Genomic DNA, 19388 nt, shown 5'->3' with positions numbered 1-19388 from the left:
AGTTTTTAGACAGCAACTAGTTTATTGTCTAGTTCATTATTAAAGACAATTATTATTAAAGATAATGAACTAGGCCAGGTGTTGTGGCTCACACCTGTAATCCCAGCACTTTGGGAGGCTGAGGCCGGCAGATCACTTGAGGCCAGGAGTTCGAGACCAGCCTGGCCAACATGGCAAAACCTTGCCTCTACTAAAAATTAAAAAATTAGCCAGGCATGGAGGCATGTGCCTGTAATCCCAGCTACTTGGGAGGCTGAGGCAGAAGAACTGCTTTGAACCCAGGAGACAGAGATTGCAGTGAGCTGAGATGGTGCCACTGCACTCCAACCTGAGCAAGAGAATATGACTCTGTCTCAAAATAACAACTACAGATAATGAACTGGTTTGCATTTCTTTTAAAGAGATGATAGAGGAAAATATAGTTTTTTGAGAGAATGTTTATATCTCTTAAAAGATAATCTGTTTTAATTTTCTTCAGATAACAAGTTATTATTTTTTAAGAAATCAAGTTTCACATGAATAATGCTGTGTTGGAAGGCTTTTTGATTTAAAATCTTTTCAGATTTATAACATCCTGTTAAGTTTTAGGAGAACCCGTTTTCCCAGATCAGATTCGAGCTTCTAAAAATAAATGCTTTCAGTAGCAGGAATGGCATTGCTTAAAAGCTCATGGCAGGATAAGCATTTGGGTTAGTGTTTTATTAACATATTTGTAAGTACTTGTTCATTGTGGAAATGTGACTAAAACCATATGTGGCTATGGAAACCATGTTTGTAGTTCTGGATACACGGGTTTGTGTGTATTGTCTATTATATTAAATTATTATTGCCCTCAGCTTAACGTAAGGATTACAATTGAATTTAAGTAGATCACTGATCTACTTATTGTTTATGAAACTTAACTTTTTGTGTGCCGCTTATAAACATGATCTATAAATCAGTGCTTGGGAAAATTTTGCTTTCCTAATCTACTGATACAGGAATAAAATATGAACAGTTAAACAGGTTGATCCTTGAATCTGACTGATTTATGACTTTTTTTCCTCCCAGAATATTATGCCCATTACTGGTAATATGATAATTCTTGCTGCTTAGTCTAACTGAAATTTTTTTTTATTTCAGTGCATATCAGGGTGAATCATTTCATTTAAAAAAGCAGGGCTGGGCACCGTGGCCCATGCTTGCAATCCCAGCACTTTGGGAGGCCTAGGCAGGAAGATCTCTTGAGCCCAGGAGTTGGAGACCAGTCTGGGCAACGTAGACCCCATCTCTGCAAAAATCAAGGCCAGGCACAATGCCTCACACCTGTAATCCCAGCACTTTGGGAGGCCAAGGCGGGTGGATCACTTGAGGTCAGGAGTTCAAGACCAGCCTGGCCAACATGTTGAAACCCTGTCTCTACAAAAAATACAAAACAATTAGCCAGGCATGGTGGCATGCCTGTAGTCCCAGCTACTTGGGAGGCTGAGGCGGGAGGATCGCTTGAGCCCAGGAGTTGGAGACCAGGCTGGGCAAGATGACAAGACCCCATCTCTGTGAAAAATAGAGCCAGGCACAGTGGTGTCCGTTTGTGGTCCCAGCTACTCAGGAGGGTGAGGTGGGAGAATCGTTTGAGTCTGGGCAGTCAAGGGTGCAGTAAACTGCTTACTCTGTCACCCAGGCTGGAGTGCAGTGGCACAATCACGGCTCACTGCCTTGACCTCCTGCGCTCAAATAATCCTCCCACCTCAGCCTCCCGAGTAGCTGGGACTACAGGCATGCCTGGCTAGAGAAGCTATTTCACTGTGTTGCCCAGACTGAGTGGGGCTTTGCATTAAGACTATTTTAGGTTGCAAGTGATACAACTTAACTCAAAACTATTAATAGCATAAACAAGGCAGTTATTGGCTTACCTCACCGAAACATGGAAAAGAAGGGATGGAGCTGAATTTAGGGTTGACTGGATCTAAGTACTTGAGAAGCAAGACACTGTCTCTCTGTCTTTTATCCTAATTTTGGTTTTATTCTCAGAGTGGCAAAGGAACATGATGGCCAGCAGTTCTAGAGTTCCCTCCTTACAACTCCAAATTGAAGAAGCTGCTTTACTTCGTAATATAGAACATTCCAAGCAAGGATTATGACAATCCGAGCTCTGCTTATTTTCTTCCTGGACCAGTCACTATGGCCAGGAAGAAGTTGTGCAACAGCCCGGATCTCATGCCCCACTTCTGGTAAGAAAGAGCTTGGAGTGGGATTGGGATACTGGATAATGCTATTAACAAAAAGGGGAAAGAGGCTCGGGGGGCTGACTTGATTCATGAGCTTGCTTATTAACTTCAAATTCTGGTAGTAAGGTGGCATGGCTGTCTTCCAGTATCCCCAGCTGCACTGTGTAAATGGTAGCCACTAACCACATGTGGCTATTTACATTTTAAAATGAAAAATTCAGCTGGGTGTGGTGGCTCGCACCTGTAATCCCAGGTTTTTAGGAGGCTGAGGCAGGCAGATCACTTGAGGTCAGAAGTTCAAGACCAGCCTGGCCAACATGGTGAAACACCATCTCTACCAAAAATACAAAAATTTGCCAGGTGTGGTGGCACATGCCTGTAAGCCCAGATTCTCGGGTAGCTGAGGCAGGAGAATCACTTGAACCCAGGAGGCAGAGGCTGCAGTGATCCGAGATTATACTACACTCCAGACTGGGCAACAGAGTAAGACTCTGTCTCAAAAAATAAAATATTTAAAAAATGATGATAAAATGAAAAATTCACTTCCTTAGTTGCGTTTGCTATATTTCTTTTTTTTTTCACTCCAGGCTGGAGTGTAGTGCATGCTGGATCCCTGCTCACAAGCTCCGGCCCCCAGGTTCAGGCCATTCTCCTGCCTCTCAGCCTCCCGAGTAGCTGGACTATAGCTCACCAATCAAGCACTCCTTGTATTTTTAGTGAGACGGGCCACCCATGGTCTCGATCTCCTATCCCATCTGCCCGCCACTTCGCCTCCCAGTGCTGGGATTACAGGCGTGAGCCTCACTGGGCGCCTGGCCATTACAAGCCTTTATATTTCAAGTGCTCAAAAGCCTTATGGTAAGCGGTATAGCATTGACAGTGCTGATATGGAACATTGCCATCATCATAGAAAAATTTTTTTTTTGAGATCGAGTCTCTTGTCACCAGGCTGGAGTGCAGTGGCCGATCTCAGCTCACTGCAAGCTCCGCCTCTCCCGGCTTCTTATTTCATTCCTCTGCCTCAGCCTCCCAAGTAGCTGGGACTACAGGCGCCTACACCACCGCTAGTTTTTTGTATTTTTAGTAGAGACGTTTCACCATGTTAGCTACAGGATGGTCTCAATCTCTGACCTTTGTGGATCCGCCTGCCTTGGCCTCCCCAAAGTGCTGGGATTACAGGCTTGAGCCACTGCCACCGCCAGAAAATTTTGACAGTGCTGATCTGGAATATATAAGTGCTCTCTCCTAAAATAATTCACTTTTTCTTTTTAACTTCCTATGGAAAATCCTCAAGTATACACAATAAAAATTAGTCCCCAGCTTCAACAAGTAAATCAACTTTTGCCAATTTGTCCTATCCCCCTACCTTTTAAATAATTTTTTATTTTTATTTTTGACCTTGGTTTCAGAACTCCCTTTTACCTTTTGCTGTAGGAGGACAGTATTATTTTAAAGCAAATCTATTGGTGTAATGGCTCACGCCTATAATCCTGCAAAACTTTGGGAGGCGAGGATCACCTGAGGTCAGAGTTCAGACCAGCCTGGCTAAGATAGTGAAACCTGTCTCTACTCAACATGAAAATTAGCTGGGCATAGTCACGAGCCTGTAATCCCAGCTATTCGGAGAGTCAGGCAATCCCTTGAACCTGGGCGTGGTGGAGGTTGCAGGAGCCAAGATCGCGCTATTGCACTTCAGTCTTACAACAAGGCCAAGATCATCTTTAAAAAAATAAAAATAAAGCAATCCCAGACATCCTTGTATCATTTCATATCTATAAATACTCTCAGTACATATTTTTTCTTCTTTTTTTCTTTTTATTTTTATTTTTTTTTTTTTTTGAGACGGAGTCTCGCTTCTGTCGCTTCAGGCTGGAGTGCGCCTATCTCTGCCTACCGCAAGCTCCGCCTCCCCGGTTCACGCCATTCTCCTGCCTCAGCCTCGAAAGTAGCTGGGGATCAGGCCACCGCTCGCTAGTTTTTGTATTTTTAGAGACTGCCCATGTTAGCCAGGATGGTCTCATCTCCTGACCTCGATCCTCCGCCTCGCCTCCCAAAGTGCTGGGATTTCAGGCTTGAGCCACCACCGGCCTCTTTTTTTGTGTGTGTGTGTGACATAGTCTCACTCTGTCACCCAAGCTAGAGTGCAGTGGTATGATCTTGGCTCACTGCAACTTCCACCTCCTGGCTTTAAGTGATTCTCCTGCCTCGGCCTCCCGAGTAGCTGGGATTACAGGCATCTGCCACCATGCCTAGCTAATTTTTGTATTTTTAGTAGAGATGGGGTTTCACCATTTTGGCTAGGCTGGTGCTGAACTCCTGACCTCAAGTGATCCACCTGCCTCGACCTCCCAAAGTGCTGGGATTACAGGTATGAGCCAACGTGCCTGAGCTTCAGTGCATATTTCTAACAAACAAAGTTTAAAAAGCCCAAATAGTATTACTATATTCTATCAAAAATTAACACTATTTCCTCAATATTCCATCTGATACCCAATTCCTGTTAATTTTAAAATTTTTTTTAAATAGGGTCTTGCTCTGTTGCCCAGGCTAGAGTGCAGTGGCATGATCATGGCTTACTATAGTCTTTTCCTCCTGGGTTCAAGCAGTCCTCCTACCTTAACCTCCCAAGTGGCTAGACTACAGGTGTGCAGCACTACTACTGGCTAATTTTTAAAATTTTTTTGTAGAGAGAGGGGTCTCACTATGTTGCCCATGCTGGTCTTGAACTCCTGGGTTCAAGTGATCCTCCTGCCTTAGTCCTGCCAAAGTACTGGGATTGCAGGTGTGAGCCACAGTGCCTGATGCCAAATCCCTGTTTAAATCTTGCTGATTTGTCTCAACATATCTTTTTTGAGTGTGTGTATTATTTCAATTGTTACTGTAACAAATTACAGCTCATTTAGTGACTTACACACATTTATTATTTAACTAATTCTCTAGGTAAGAAGTTTGACCCCAGCCCGAATCACGAATCACGAGGTCAGGAGATCGAGACCATCCTGGCTAACACGGTGAAAACCCATCGCCACTAAAAAACACAAAAAATTGGCTGTGCGTGGTGGTGGGTGCCTGTAGTCCCCGCTACTCAGGAGGCTGAGGCAGGAGAACGGCATGAACCCAGGAGGCGGAGCTTGCAGTGAGCCGAGATCGTGCCACTGTACTCCAACCTGGGTGACAGAGTGAGACTCCATCTCAAAAAAAAAAAAAAAAAAGAAGTTTGACCCTAGCCTTACTGTGCTAAAATCAAGGTGCTGACACAGTTGTGTTCCTTTCTGGATGTTCTAGGAGACACCTGTTTGCTTGCCTTTTCCAACTTGTAAAGGCTACATTTCTTGGCTTCTGTTACCCTTCTTCAAAGCTAGCAATGTTGCATCTCCCTGGCCTGTGACTCCAGCTGGTAAAGATTCTCTGATATTGGACTCACCTGGATAACCCAGAATACACTCCCCATTTCAAGGCTCTTAAGTTAATCATGCAAGCAAAATCTCTTTTTACCATGTCAAGTAACATATTCTCAGGTCCTGGGAATTAGGATGTGGACTTTTTTTTTGAGATGGGGTCTCGCTTTGTGACCCAGGCTGGAGTGATCATAGCTCACTGCAGCCTCCAACTCCTGTCAAGCAATCCTCCTGCCTCAGCCTACTGAATAGCTAGGGCTCCAGGCAATGCACCATCATGCCTGGCTAAAGGAAATAGACATCTGTGAGGGGTTATTATTCTGCTTCCCACAGTTTCTTTGAAATAGGATCTAAACAAGGTGTTACCCATTGCATTTGTTTGGTATGTCTAAATTTCTTTTAATCTATAATAATTTCCTCCAAACTTTGTGACTTTTTGTTGTTGTTGTTGTTGTTGTTGTTGTTAGAGACAGGGTCTTGCTCTGTCACTCAGGCTGGAGTGCAGTGGCAGGATCATAGCTCACGGCACCTTGAACTCGTGGGTTCGTCATCCTCATTCCTCAGCCTCCCAAGTAGCTAAGACTACACTGCACCTGGCTAATTTTTTTCTTAATTTTGTAGGGATGGAGTCTCACTATGTTGCCCAGGCTGGCCTTGAACTCCTGTCCTCAAGCCATTCTCCTGCCTCAGATTCCCAAAGTTCTAGGATTATAGGTGTGAGCCACAGTGCACAGTCTCCACTTTAAGTGAAGCACTCTCTCTTTTTTTTTGAGACCAAGTCTCACTCTGTTGCCCAGGCTGGAGTGCAGTGGCATGATCTTGGCTCACCACAACCTCCGCCTCCCAGGTTCAAACAATTCTCCTGCCTCAGCCTCCTGAGTAGCAGGGATCAGAGGCGGGTGCCACCATACCCAACTAATTTTTGTACTTTTTTAGTAGAGTGGGGGTTTCGCCATGTTGGCCAGGCTGGTCTCAAATTCCTGACCTCAGGTGATCCGCCCACCTCAGCCTCCCAAAGTGCTGGGATTACAGGCATGAGCCACCACGCCTTGCCGGAATTGGTGTTCTTTAGTAAAAACTGTAATATTGTAAATGTAGAAATTTTAAAATGGAGGAAAGAGCTCACTTGGCCTGTCATCAGTGGAGAAGGGTGCTGCCTGGAGAGTCATTTGGCCATTTCCCAAGAGACTTTGGGAGGTTGCATTACTTGAGTGAGTATACTATAGTCCAGAGCCAGAGTTTGATTTCCAGCATTGCAGGCTTAGAAACTGATTTCATCAGCAAATAGCACATTCATCTCTCTGGGTACACTCACAGAATCCAAACTTATAAGACCAGTGTATGAAAACAGATACCAGTTTATAGAGGTAAGTAAAACTTGCACCTATATGATCAGCACATTCTTCCTTCTCTAGGCATACACATGTAGGAAATGAAAACAACATTATGAGGGTGAATGACAGTGAGGGGAGTTACATGAATGCATTGTCTAGAGCAGTGGTCCCCAACCATTTTTGTGCCAGGGACCAGTTTTGTGGAAGACAGTTTTTCTATGGACTGGGGTGAGGGTGATGGGGGATGGTTTTGTGATGATTCAAGTGCATTACATTTATTGTGCACTTTATTTCTATTATTATTATATATTTTTTATACACGTGCCCATCTAATTTACTTCATTTCATTAATTAATTAATTTATTTATTTTGAGACAGAGTCTTGCTCTGTTGCCCAGACTGGAGTGCAGTGGGACGATCTCGGCTCACTGCAATCTCTACCTCCCAGATTCAAGCGATTCTCCTGCCTCAGCCTCCTGAGTAGCTGGAATTATAGGCACCCGCCACCACGCCAGGCTAATTTTTGTATTTTTAGTAGAGACCGGTTTTCACCATGTTGGTTGGTTAGGCTGGTCTCGAACTCCTGACTTCGTGATCTGCCCACCTTGGCCTCCCAAAGTGCTGGGATTACAGGCGTGAGCCACTGTGCCCTGCCTATTTTTTTTTTTTCTTAAAGAGATGCAGTCTTGTCATGTTGCCTAGGCTCATCTTGAACTCTTAGACTCAAGCCATCTACCCGCCTCAGCCTCCCAAAGTGCTGGGATTACAAGTTTCAGGCACTGCACCCAGCCTAAAACCAAGAACTTTTAAAAGCTTTGCCCACATCACAGAACATACCCATTTTTCTAGGTCTGATTTTCTTAGAGTCCCCATGTTTTCCTTCTTACCACAAATAGATACTGGAAGTGTGGATGATCAGGGAACAAGGTGTTAAATGTGTTGTTGAAGGCTGCTGCTTTTCCTGGGCCCTTGTAAATGACTATATGAGTATTCACACCATTAAATTATGTGATAGGGCAGTCTGGGCGACATAGCGAGACCCCCATCTCTACAAAAATAAGAAATAAAATTAGTCGGGTGCAGTGGCATGCCCTTGGAGTCCTAGGTACTTGGGAGGAGTGGTCCTAGATGGGAGGACCACTTGAGTCCAGGAGTTCGAGGTTACAGTGAGCTATGATTGCACCACTGCAAACATATGAGACCCTATCTCAAAAAAAAAAAAAAAAAAGCTGTGCCCAGTCCTGTAAATCTAGCACCTCTGGAAGCCAAGGTGAGAATCGTTTGAAACCAGGAATTCAAGATCAGCCTGGGCAATATACTGAAACCCTGTCTCTTAAAAAGAAAAGAAAAAAGAAAAAGGCCGGGTGCAGTACCTCACACTTGTAATCCCAGCACTTTGGGAGGCCAAGGCGGGCAGATCACCTGAGGTTGGGAGTTCGAGACCAGCCTAACTAACATACAGAAACCCCATCTCTACTAAAAATACAAAATTACCCAGGCATGACAGTGCACACCTGTAATCCCAGTTACTCGGGAGACTGAGGCAGAAGAATCACTTGAACCCAGGAGGCGGAGGTTGTGGTGAGCCAAGATCGTGTCATTGCACTCTAGCCTATGCAACAAGAGCGAAACTCTGTCTCAAAAAAAAAAAAAAAAAAAAAATTAGGGGATTGGCTCAAGGAAAACGTTTTCATATATTGAGTATTTATTTATTAAACACCTATTGTATCTGAGACAGCACAGGTACCATTTTGCTATGTGGTATCCAGATACATGGAATTCTTTTTTTTTTTTTTTTTGAGACAGAGTCTCGCTCTGTCACCCAGGCTGGAGTGCAATGGCATGGTCTTGGCTCACTGCAAGCTCTGCCTCCTGGGTTCAAGCAATTCTCCTGCCTCAGCCTCCCGAGTAGCTGGGACTACAGGCTTGTGCCACCACACCCAGCTAATTTTTGTATTTTTATTTTTGCATTTTATTTTTATTTTTATTTTTGAGATGGAGTTCCACTCTTGTTGCCCAGGCTGGAGTACAGTGGTGCAATCTTGGCTCACTGCAACCTCCGCCTTCTGGTTTCAAGTGATTCTCCTGCCTCAGCCTCCCAAGTAGCTGGGATTACAGGTGACCACCACCACATGCAGCTACTTTTTTAATTTTTAGTAGAAATGGGGCTTCACCATGTTGGCCAGGCTGGTCTCAAACTCCTGACCTCGTGATCTGCCTGCCTCAGCCTCCCAAAGTACTGGAATTACAGGCATGCGCTACTATGCCTGGCCTAATTTTTGTATTTTTAGTAGAGACAGAATTTCACTGTGTTGGCCAGGCTGGTCTCGAACTCCTGGGCTCAAGTGATCTGCCCGCCTCGGCCTCCCAAAGTGTTGGAATTCCTTTGGGTGTGAATCACCGTGCCTGGCATTTTTTTTTCCCAAGGCAGAGTCTTGCTCTGTCACCCAGGCTGGAGTGCAGTGCTGCAACCTTGGCTCACTGCAACCTCCACCTCCCAGGTTCAAATGATCCTCCTGCCTCAGCCTCCTGTAGCTGGGACTACAGGGGCACGACACCATGCCCAGCTAATTTTTGTAGAGACAAGATTTCATGGTGTTGGCCAGGCTGGTCTGGAACTCCTAACCTGAAGTGATTGCCCACCTCAGCCTTTCAAAGTGCTGGGATTACAGGTGTGATTCCGATAAATGGAATTCTAAAGTTAGAAATAGGGCTGGGTAAGGTGGCTCATGCCTATAATCCCAACACTTTGGGAGACCTAGGCAGGCAGATCACTTGAGCCCAGGAGTTTGAGACCAGTCTGGGCAACATGGCAAAACCCTGTCTCTACAAAAATTAGCTGTGTGTGGTGACAGATGCCTGTAGACTCAGCTACTGAGGAGGCTGAGGTGGGGGGATTGCTTGAGCCTGGGAGGCAGAGGTTGCAGTGAGCTGAGATCACGCCACTGCACTCCAGCCTGGGCAACAAAGCAAGGCCCAGACTCAAATAACTAAATACAATGAAATAAAGTAAGGAGCAAATTTTTTTGTGTTTTACCGGTAGGTTGATAGGAGTTCCTATTTGAACTTTTGTACAAAATCTCATGTTATTTGTAGTACTGAGACTTCTATGTATCATACTTTATTAAATTTATACATAATATGATGATTATTTGTGCTTACACAGAGAATCTGGTAGACTGCCTTGATATCCTTGGGTACATTCTTTTAGGATCAGAACAATTACTAAAGCAAAAATCATTTTTTCAATTTGTATTTGCATGACCATTTTAGATAAATAACTGAAATTTTATTGGAAAGAGCCTGCATAGTTACTGACCAAACTCTAAAAGAAATGCTAATGCTATACTTATTTTTTCTGAAATAGGGTTTTCGTAAGTATTTTGGAGGCATGTGAACTTATAAGACACCAATCAAGACTTGTTTTGGTGATTATGACATTTCTAACGTGTCTTTATAGGAGTTCTAAAATGGTGCAGCTTATTACTGGAAGCTTTCTTATCTCCATACCTTCTCAGGAGATTAACTAAGGTGTATCTGCTTCCTGCCCAAACAGCTCTCTTCGTTTCCCCAAAATTTTTGGCCTCTGGCAGGCACGGTGGCTCCTATAAATCCAGCTACCACGAGGAAGTAAGGCAGAAGCAGATCCCAGGGTCAGAGATGGGCAGAATATCTAAGCTAATAGGGTTGAAATTATAGATCTCACTAAAAAAAAAAAAAAAAAAAAGGATATTTCACAAAAAATTGGCAGGCGTGGTGGTGAAGCCTGTAGTCCCTAGCTACTCGAGGGAGGCTGAGGCAGGGAAGAATGGCGTGAACCTGTCCGGGCTGCAGTGAGCCAAGACTGTGCCACTGCACTCCCGCCCTGGAGTGACAGAGTAAGACTCGAGTCTCAAAAATAAAAAAAAAAAATTGACATATTTCACTGACTTGATTATAGTGGATGTTTTCCAAAATAATTTATTTTATTTATTTTTATTTTCAAGAATATATCAGATATTTACTTAATATAATAACATATTCATAATTAAAGATTTTTTGTTTAGAGATCCTAGAATGAGAACCCTGGAAGACTGAGTATTAATTCTACCTCTGTTTTACCCAAGACTAGCAAGGAGTCTGGTCTTGTGATCTCAGCTCATCTGGCTCTTTGCCTCGCCCAGGTTCAAATGATTCTCCTACCTCTAGCCTCCCACAGAGTAGCTGGGGACTACAAAGAGCATACCACTAGAGCCCTGCTAATTTTTACCCGCATTTTCATTAGAGACAGGGTTTCTCCCATGTTGGCCAGGCGGAGTCTGTACTCCTGACCTCAGGTGATCACCACTCAAAACCCAAAGGGGTGTTGGGATTACAGGTGTGAGCCACCATGCCTGGCCCTTGAATCTGTTTAAAGGAGAAGCAGCAGTGGTGGTGCTTTGTTCTCCTAAAGCCTCACTTAGGTTAATTCCATATCTTGGTTAGGTGCTACTGTCTCTGAAGCACAAAGCTCTTTGATGTGTGTATGTATGTGCGTGTTCTAGTAATGGGAGTGGAGTTTCTAAAGCACGTTCTCTTAGCTTCACAAATTTCCCCTGAATTCCTTGAGGCAAAGTTTCCTAGCTTGGGCTTGTACTCAGACTCCTGTCTCCTGTTTGGGGAAAACCAAAAACTTCTATTCTCCTTTTTAGAAATAACATTTGAGAATCATATTAAAAGAGGTCCACCTTAGCCTATAGGCATTTAAGTCACAAGGCACAATGAATCATTCTGTCTTGTAAGAACCTGCATTTCCAAATGATGCCTAACCTAGTTCCTGACCCAGAACTGGCATTCAGTTAATATTTGGTGAATGATTGAGGCAGTATCTTGGGATCTGAGGACAGTCCTTCATCTAAGCAAGCCTTGTCCTCTTTGAACAATTGACTGCTATTGCAGCAACTAGAGTGAAAGACAAGAAGACCTAATCTTAACCAGTGGGGCTGAGTATAGAAGCAAAGGTGATACCTTAGGCTACCAGCTACTAAGGTTGTAACGTAAACTTTGATGTTACATTAAGAAACAAATATACAGTCGATGCATTTATAAGTGTGCAAGTGATAAGATGTACCAGATGTCTTGTGTTTCAGTGCCTCTTTCTTTCTCTCCTTCCACCTTCTTTTTTCCAGAAATATAATGGTGATATATTTGCTTCGAACAATGCTGAATTCCTATGCATTGAAAATGAATATGCAAATAGCACTATGCTATAGGTTATGGAGAATATAAACATTAATAAGACTTCTTGTCTTCTCTACCTTGTCAGAATAGGGTCCATTGTATTCAAGCTAAAATTTCTGGCTGAGCATGGTGGCTTAAGCCTATAATCCCAGCACTTTGGGAGGGAGTACAGTGACACAATCATGGGTCACTGCAATCCTCAACCTTCCAGACTCAAGCGATCCTCCTGCCTCAGCCTCTCTAGTAGTTGAGATAACGTGTTACCATGCCCGGCTATTTTTTTTATTTTTATTTTTAGTCAAGATGGGGTCCCACTATGTTGCCCAGTCTGGTCTCAAACTCCTGGGCTCAAGGGATCCTCCCGCCTTGACCTCCCAAAGTACTGGGATTACAGGCATCAGCCACTGTGTCTGGTGCAAAATTTCTTAAAACAATTAGCCAGGCAAGGTGGCTCATACCTGTAGTCCCAGCTACTCAGGAAGCTGAGGCCGGAGGATAGTTTGAGCCCAGGAGTTTGAGACTGCAGTGAGCTATAATCATGCCACTATACTCTAGCCTAGGTGACACTTTAGCCTGGGTGAGAAAGTGAGACTCTGTCTCTTAAATAAATAAATACTAAAATAAAATTTCCAGTTAATATAATGTGGTAGAATGAGGCAGAGCATGGTGGCTCATGCCTCTAATCCCAGCACTTTGGAGGCTGAGGCTGGCAGATCACCTGAGGTCAGGAGTTTGAGACCAGCCTGGCCAACATGGTGAGTCCTCGTCTCTACTAAAAATACAAAAATTAGCTGGGTGTGGTGGTGCATGCCTGTAATCCTAGCTACTCAGGAGGCTGAGGCGGGAGAATCGCTTAAACCAGGGAGGCAGATCTTGAAGTGAGCTGAGATTGCACCACTGCACTTCAGCCTAGGTGGCAGAGTGAGACTCCCTCTCAAAGATAAAAAATAATAATAATGTAGTAGAATAGAAAAAGAAAGTTTTATGAGTCACAATGTCTCTGCTACATACTAGCTGTGTGACCTTGGGCAAGTTATTTAATCACTCAAATGGGAATAATTAATAGGTGTTTTAAGGGAGATTATGAGGTTTAAATAAGAACATAAGCAAAGCATTTCCTTTTGTGTTCAATGAATGCCAAAGCCAATCTAATACCTCATTGGGATTCTCCTTCCTTCCTTCCTTTCTTCCTTCCTTCCTTCCTTCTTTCCTTCCTTCCTTCCTTCCTTCCTTGTTTCCTTCCTTCCTTCCTTCCCTCCCTCCCTCCTTTCTTTCTTTCCCCTTCCTTCCCTTCCTTCCTTCCTTCCTTCCTTCCCCTCCCTCCCTCCCTTCCTTCTTTCCTTCCTTCCTTCCTTCCTTCCTTCCGATGTCACTGTAGCAGTCTTATATTTGCAACTCAAGAAGGAATCAAAGCAGCTCAATATGCAGGTCACCCAACCAAGATTTCTTTTTTTTTTGAGAGAGAGAGTCTCACTCTGTCTCCTAGTCTGGAGTGCAGTGGTATGATCTCAGCTCACCGCAATCTCCGCCTCCCAGGTTCAAGCAATTCTCCTACCTCAGCTTTCTGAGAAGCTGGTATTACAGGCACCCACCACCACTCCCAGATAATTTTTGTATTTTTAGTAGAGGTGGGGTCTCATCATGTTGACCAAGCTGGTCTCGAACTCCTGATCTCAAATGATCCACCCGCCTCAGCCTTCCAAAGTGCTGGGATTACAGGTGTGAGCCATGGTGCCTGGCCACGAAGGTATTATTATTATTATTATTATCATTATTATTATTTTTGGAACAGAGTCTCTCTGTGTTGCCCAAACTGGAGCGCAGTGGTGCAATCTCGGCTCACTGCAACCTCTGTCTCCTGGGTTCAAGCGATGCTCCTGCCTCAGCATCCTGAGTAGCTGGGATTACAGGCACCTAACGCCACGCCTGGATAATGTTTGTATTTTTAGTAGAGATGGGGTTTCACCATGTTGGTCAGGCTGGTCTCAAACTCCTGACCTTGTGATCCACCCACCCTCGGCCTCCCAAAGCACTGGGATTACAGGCGTGAGCTGCTGCGCCTGGCAAAGGTTTTTTTTTTTTTTTTTTTTTTTTTTTTCTGAGACGGAATCTTGCTCTGTCACCCAGGTTGGAGTGCAGTGGCACGATCTCGGCTCACTGCAAGCTCCACCTCCTGGGTTCACGCCATTCTCTGGCCTCAGCCTCCCAAGTAGCTGTGACTACAGGCGCCCGCCACCGTGCCCAGCTAATTTTTGTATTTTTTAGTAGAGACGGGGTTTCACTATGTTGGCCAGGCTGGTCTTGAACTCCTGACCTCGTGATCCAACAGCCTCGGCCTCCCAAAGTGCTGGGATTACAGGTGTGAGCCACCACACCCGGCAAAGGTATTTTTTAAACTACCACATTTACTCCGAAGCCCATTCATCTCCTTCAGCATCCCACCAATGAAGCACATGTTCTGCTTAGCTAGATAAAAAGATGAGGCACACTTTGCACTGCTGACATCACAGGAAAGCTGTCTATAAAACTATACTTCTGATACTGGGCTCCAGCTTTGTTCTCACAGGTCATCATCCTCATCCGGGAGATCAGCTGTCTGAGCAAACTCTAAGTCTTCTTTCCGTGGAAGACAATAGATTTTGCCTTCTCTTTGCTGTCCTTAATATCCACTTTGTTGCCGTACAACACGATGGTGATGATTTCACACACTGGCACCAAATCTCTATACCAGTTAGGCACATTCTTGTGTGTAATTCTTGATGTTACATCAAACATTATGATGGCACACTGGGCTGCGGCTTGGATATAACAGCCATCTCTGTCCACCACATTTCTCCTGGCCGGCTGTATCCCATTTATTGACTTAATACGTTCTCCGTTGGTGTGGAACACTTGGGTGATGAACCTCAACACCCAAGGTGGCTACATAGCTCTCAAATTCACCAGTCAAATGATGTTTCATGAAAGTAGTTTTTCCAGTACCACCACCACCAACCAGTACAAGTTTGAACTAGACCTGGGGCTCTCCCTGGGCAGCCATCATGGCCTTCCTTCCAGAAGTGTCTCCTGCCCGTCGGACTGAGCCATTCTTCCTTTTTTTCTTTTTTTTTTTTTTTTGAGATGGAGTCTCGCTCTGTCACCCAGGCTGGAGTGCAGTGGTGTGATTTCAGCTCACTGCAAGCTCCGCCTCCCGGGTTCACGCCATTCTCCTGCCTCAGCCTCCGGAGTAGCTGGGACTACAGGCGCCCGCCACCACGCCCAGCTAATTTTTTATATTTTTAGTAGAGACGGGGTTTCACTGTATTAGCCAAGATGGTCTCGATCTCCTGACCTCGTGATCTGCCCGCCTCGGCCTCCCATAGTGCTGGGATTACAGGCGTGAGCCACTGTGCCCGGCCTCTTCCTTTTTTTTCAAGCACTATCCCTAGCAGGTGATCGGTTGTCAGATTATCCCTGATTAGTTACTCTTTCTAGAGCTAGTAGAAGATTTAAATATTTAAAGGATGCTGGGCTGGGTATGGTGGCTCATGCCTGTAATCCCAGCTCTTTGGAAGGCCAAGGGGAGAGGATCATTTAAGTCCAGGACTTTAAGACCAGCCTGGGCAACAAGACGAAACCCCGTCTCTACAAAAAAAAAAAAAAAAAAAGAAAGAAAAAAAAAGAAAAATTAGCCGGTCATGGTGAGTTGCACCTGTAGTTTTAGCTACTGGAGAAGCTGAGGTGGAAGGATCGCTTGAGCCCAGGAGGTCTAGGCTGCAGAGAGCCATGATTGCCCCACTACATTCCAGCCTGGGCGACATAGCAATACTGTCTCAAAAAAAAAAAAAAAGAAAGAAAGAAAATGTAATTAATTCCTAAAGTTTCAGAATATGAGTCCATGGGGAAAAGGTTCTAACTGATAAAACTGTTGCAAATGGGATAAAAAATGAAGTTAAAAAAAAAAAAGGATATTGGTTCTCAAAACTTCTTGTTTAGCATAAAGATTTAGAAGTGGTTTCTTAAATGAACGATACTAGCAAAATAATTGAGAGACTACTTCCAGGATATAACGTATCTGCCTACTTTTTCAATTTACACACTCTGTAATGCATTGTTTGTTGGCTTGTTTTGTTTTCAATATCAAGATCCTGGGTAACATTCAATTATGTTTTTTTTGGGTTTTTTTTGTTTTTTTTTTTGAGACGGAGTCTGGCTCTGTTGCCCAGGCTGGAGTGCAGTGGCCGGATCCCAGCTCACTGCAAGCTCCGCCTCCTGGGATCACGACATTCTCCTGCCTCAGCCTCCCGAGTAGCTGGGACTACAGGCGCCCGCCAACTCGCCCGGCTAATTTTTTTTGTATTTTTAGTAGAGACGGGGTTTCACCGTGTTAGCCAGGATGGTCTCGATCTCCTGACCTCGTGATCCTCCCGCCTCGGCCTCCCAAAGTGCTGGGATTACAGGCTTGAGCCACCACGCCCAGCCTCAATTATGTTTATATTTATTTGCCTGTCACTTATCATTAAGAGGGTTCATAATGAAGACTTTCTTCCAGGAGTTATCGACTAGGCAATTGAAATTTTGTAGTTCAGCTTTTGTGTGTTGTTTTTCTGAATGCATACGTATTTTTCTTAGAAATGTTTCCTCGGCTGGGTACAGTAGCATGTGCCTGTAATCCCAGCACTTTGGGAGGCCATGGCGGGAGGATTACTTAAGGTCAGCGGTTTGAGACCAGCCTGGCCAACATGGTGAAACCTCGTCTCTACTAAAAATACAAAAATTAGCCGAGTGTGGTGGCACACAAATTAGCTGAGTGTGGTAGCACGTGCCTGTAATCCCAGGTACTCAGGGCTGAGGTAGGAGAATCGCTTGAACCCAGGAGGCAGAGGTTGCAGTGAGTTGAGATTGCACCACTGCACTCCAGCCTGGGTGACAGAGTGAGACTGTCTCAAAGAAAAAAAAAAGAAGGCCAGGCGCAGTGGCTCGTGCCTGTAATCCCAGGACTATAGGAGGCTGAGGCAGGCGGATCACGAGGTCAGGAGTTCGAGACCAGCCTGACCAACATGGTGAAACCCCGTCTCTACTAAAAATACAAAAACTAGCTGGGCGTGGTGGTGCGCTGTAGTCCCAGCTACTCTGGGGGCTGATGCAGGAGAGTCGCTTAAACCCAGGAGGAGGAGGATCAGTGAGCTGAGATTGCACTACTGCACTCCAGCCTGGGTGACACAGTGAGACCCCATCTCAAAAAAAAAAAAAAAAAGAAAGGAAAAAAAATGTGTATCTTTAAGCTCTCGCTTCTTTTATCTTGAATTGGACAAAATTTTGTATTCCCAGAAATATGGTTTAAATTTTATTTTTAATTTTTATGATTACATAATAGTTGTACATATTTCTAGAGTAAATACAATGTGTAATGATCAAATCTGGGTAATTGGGATATCCATCACCTTAAACATGCATTATTATTATTAAGAGACAGGGTCTCAATCAGTCACCCCAGTGGGAGTGCAGTAGTGTGATTATAGCGCACGGTAGCCTCGAACTTTGAGCTCAAACTATCATCCCAGTTCAGCCTCTCAAGTAGCTAGGACTGCAGGTGTGTCTCGCCATGTCTAATTTTTTATTCTCGTTTTTGTAGAGAGGGAGTCTCACTATGTTGCCCAGGCAAGTCTCTAACTAGTGGCCTTAAGTGAGCCTAAGCCTCCCAAAGTGCTGGGATTTCAGGCATGAGCCACTGTGCCCAGGCGTTTATTATTTCTTTTCTTTTATTTTTTGAGACAGAGTCTTGCTCTGTCACCAGGCTGGAGTGCAGTGGCCCAATCTCAGCTCATTGCAACCTCTGCCTCCCAGGTTCAAGTGATTCTCCTGCCTCAGCCTCCTGAGTAGCTGGGACTACAGGCGCGCACCACCACACCCAGCTGATTTTTGTATTTTTAGTAGAGACAGGGTTTCACCATGTTGGCCAGGATGGTCTTGATCTGCCCACCTCGGCCTCCCAAAGTGCTGGGATTACAGGCGTGAGCCACTGCGCTTGGCCTGCCATTTACTATTTCTTTGTGTTGGGAACATTCTGAATCTTCTTTTCTAGCTATTTGGAAATATAGAATAGATTACTGTTAACTATAGTCACCCAATTATGCTATCGAGCACTAGAATTTATTCCTGCTACGTAACTAGTTTTGTACCCATTAACCTCTTTATTCCCCCTTCGCCCTCCACTCACTTTCCAGCCTCCGGTAACCACCATTGTATTCACTACCTCCATGAGATCCAATTCTTTTAGTTCCCACATATATGTGAGAACGTGCAATATTTGTCTTTTTGTGCTTTGCTTGTTTCACTTAACATAATGTCCTTCCGTCCCATCCATGTTGCTGCAAATGACAGGATTTCATTCTTTTTTATGGGTGAATAAGATTGCATTGTGTGGCTGGGCGTGGTGGCTCATGCCTTTAATCCCAGCACTTTGGGAGGCCGAGGCGGACGGATCATGAGGTCAGGAGATCGAGACCATCCTGGCTAACACGGTGAACCCTCATCTCTACTAAAAATACAAAAAAAAAAAAAAAAAAAATAGCCAGAGGTGGCGGCGGGCGCCTGTAGTCCCAGCTACTCGGGAAGCTGAGGCAGGAGAATGGTGTGAACCCGGGAGGCGGAGCTTGCAGTGAGCCGAGATGGCACCACTGCACTGTAGCCTGGGCGGCAGAGCGAGACTCCATCTCAGAAACAAAAAAACAAAGATTGCGCTGTGTATATGTACCACATTTTCTTTATCCATTTGTCTGTTGATTGACCTAGGTTGATTCCATATTTTGGCTATTGTGAATAGTACTGCAATAAGCATAAGCATGGGAGTGCCAGAAATATTTTTAATGTTTATTCTCTTTACCAGACTGTTACCCCATTTTCCCCTTTTGGGAGGTCCAGCTCACTCTGGACTTTTGCCTCTGTGAGGATGATTTTTTTTTTTTTTTTTCTTTGTGAGACGGAGTCTCACTGTCACCCGGGCCTGAGTGCAATGGCATGATCTCGGCTCACTGCAACCTCCATCTCTCCGGTTCAAGCGATTCTCTTGCCTGAGCCTACCGAGTAGCTGGGATTACAGGCGGCTTGCCACCACACCCGGCTAATTTTTGGATTTTTAGTAGAGACGGGGTTTCACCATGTTGGCCAGACTGGTCTCAAACTCCTGACCTCAGGTGATCCTCCCACCTCAGCCTCCTAAAGTGCTGGGATTGCAGTCATGAGCCGCCGCGCCTGGCCGAGGATGATGT

At 44.7% G+C, this 19388-nt stretch overlaps 1 protein-coding gene across 1 annotated transcript in view; it reads left to right on the top strand.

The window, feature by feature from the left end:
* Positions 1–1772: 1772 nt before the first annotated feature.
* The window catches only part of WDR47 (WD repeat domain 47), an 89146-nt gene continuing 71530 nt past the window's right edge, over positions 1773–19388 (top strand). Inside the window, exon 1 of the mRNA XM_031651523.1 lies at positions 1773–2210. The gene's annotated coding sequence lies outside the window, so the exon portion shown is untranslated. The remainder of the gene's footprint in view (positions 2211–19388) is intronic.

Source organism: Papio anubis, chromosome 1, assembly GCF_008728515.1.
Source record: "Papio anubis isolate 15944 chromosome 1, Panubis1.0, whole genome shotgun sequence".
In the NCBI taxonomy this organism is placed as follows: domain Eukaryota; kingdom Metazoa; phylum Chordata; class Mammalia; order Primates; family Cercopithecidae; genus Papio; species Papio anubis.
Note: the sequence above shows the minus strand (reverse complement) of the source record. Positions and strands in the feature narration are given on the sequence as shown.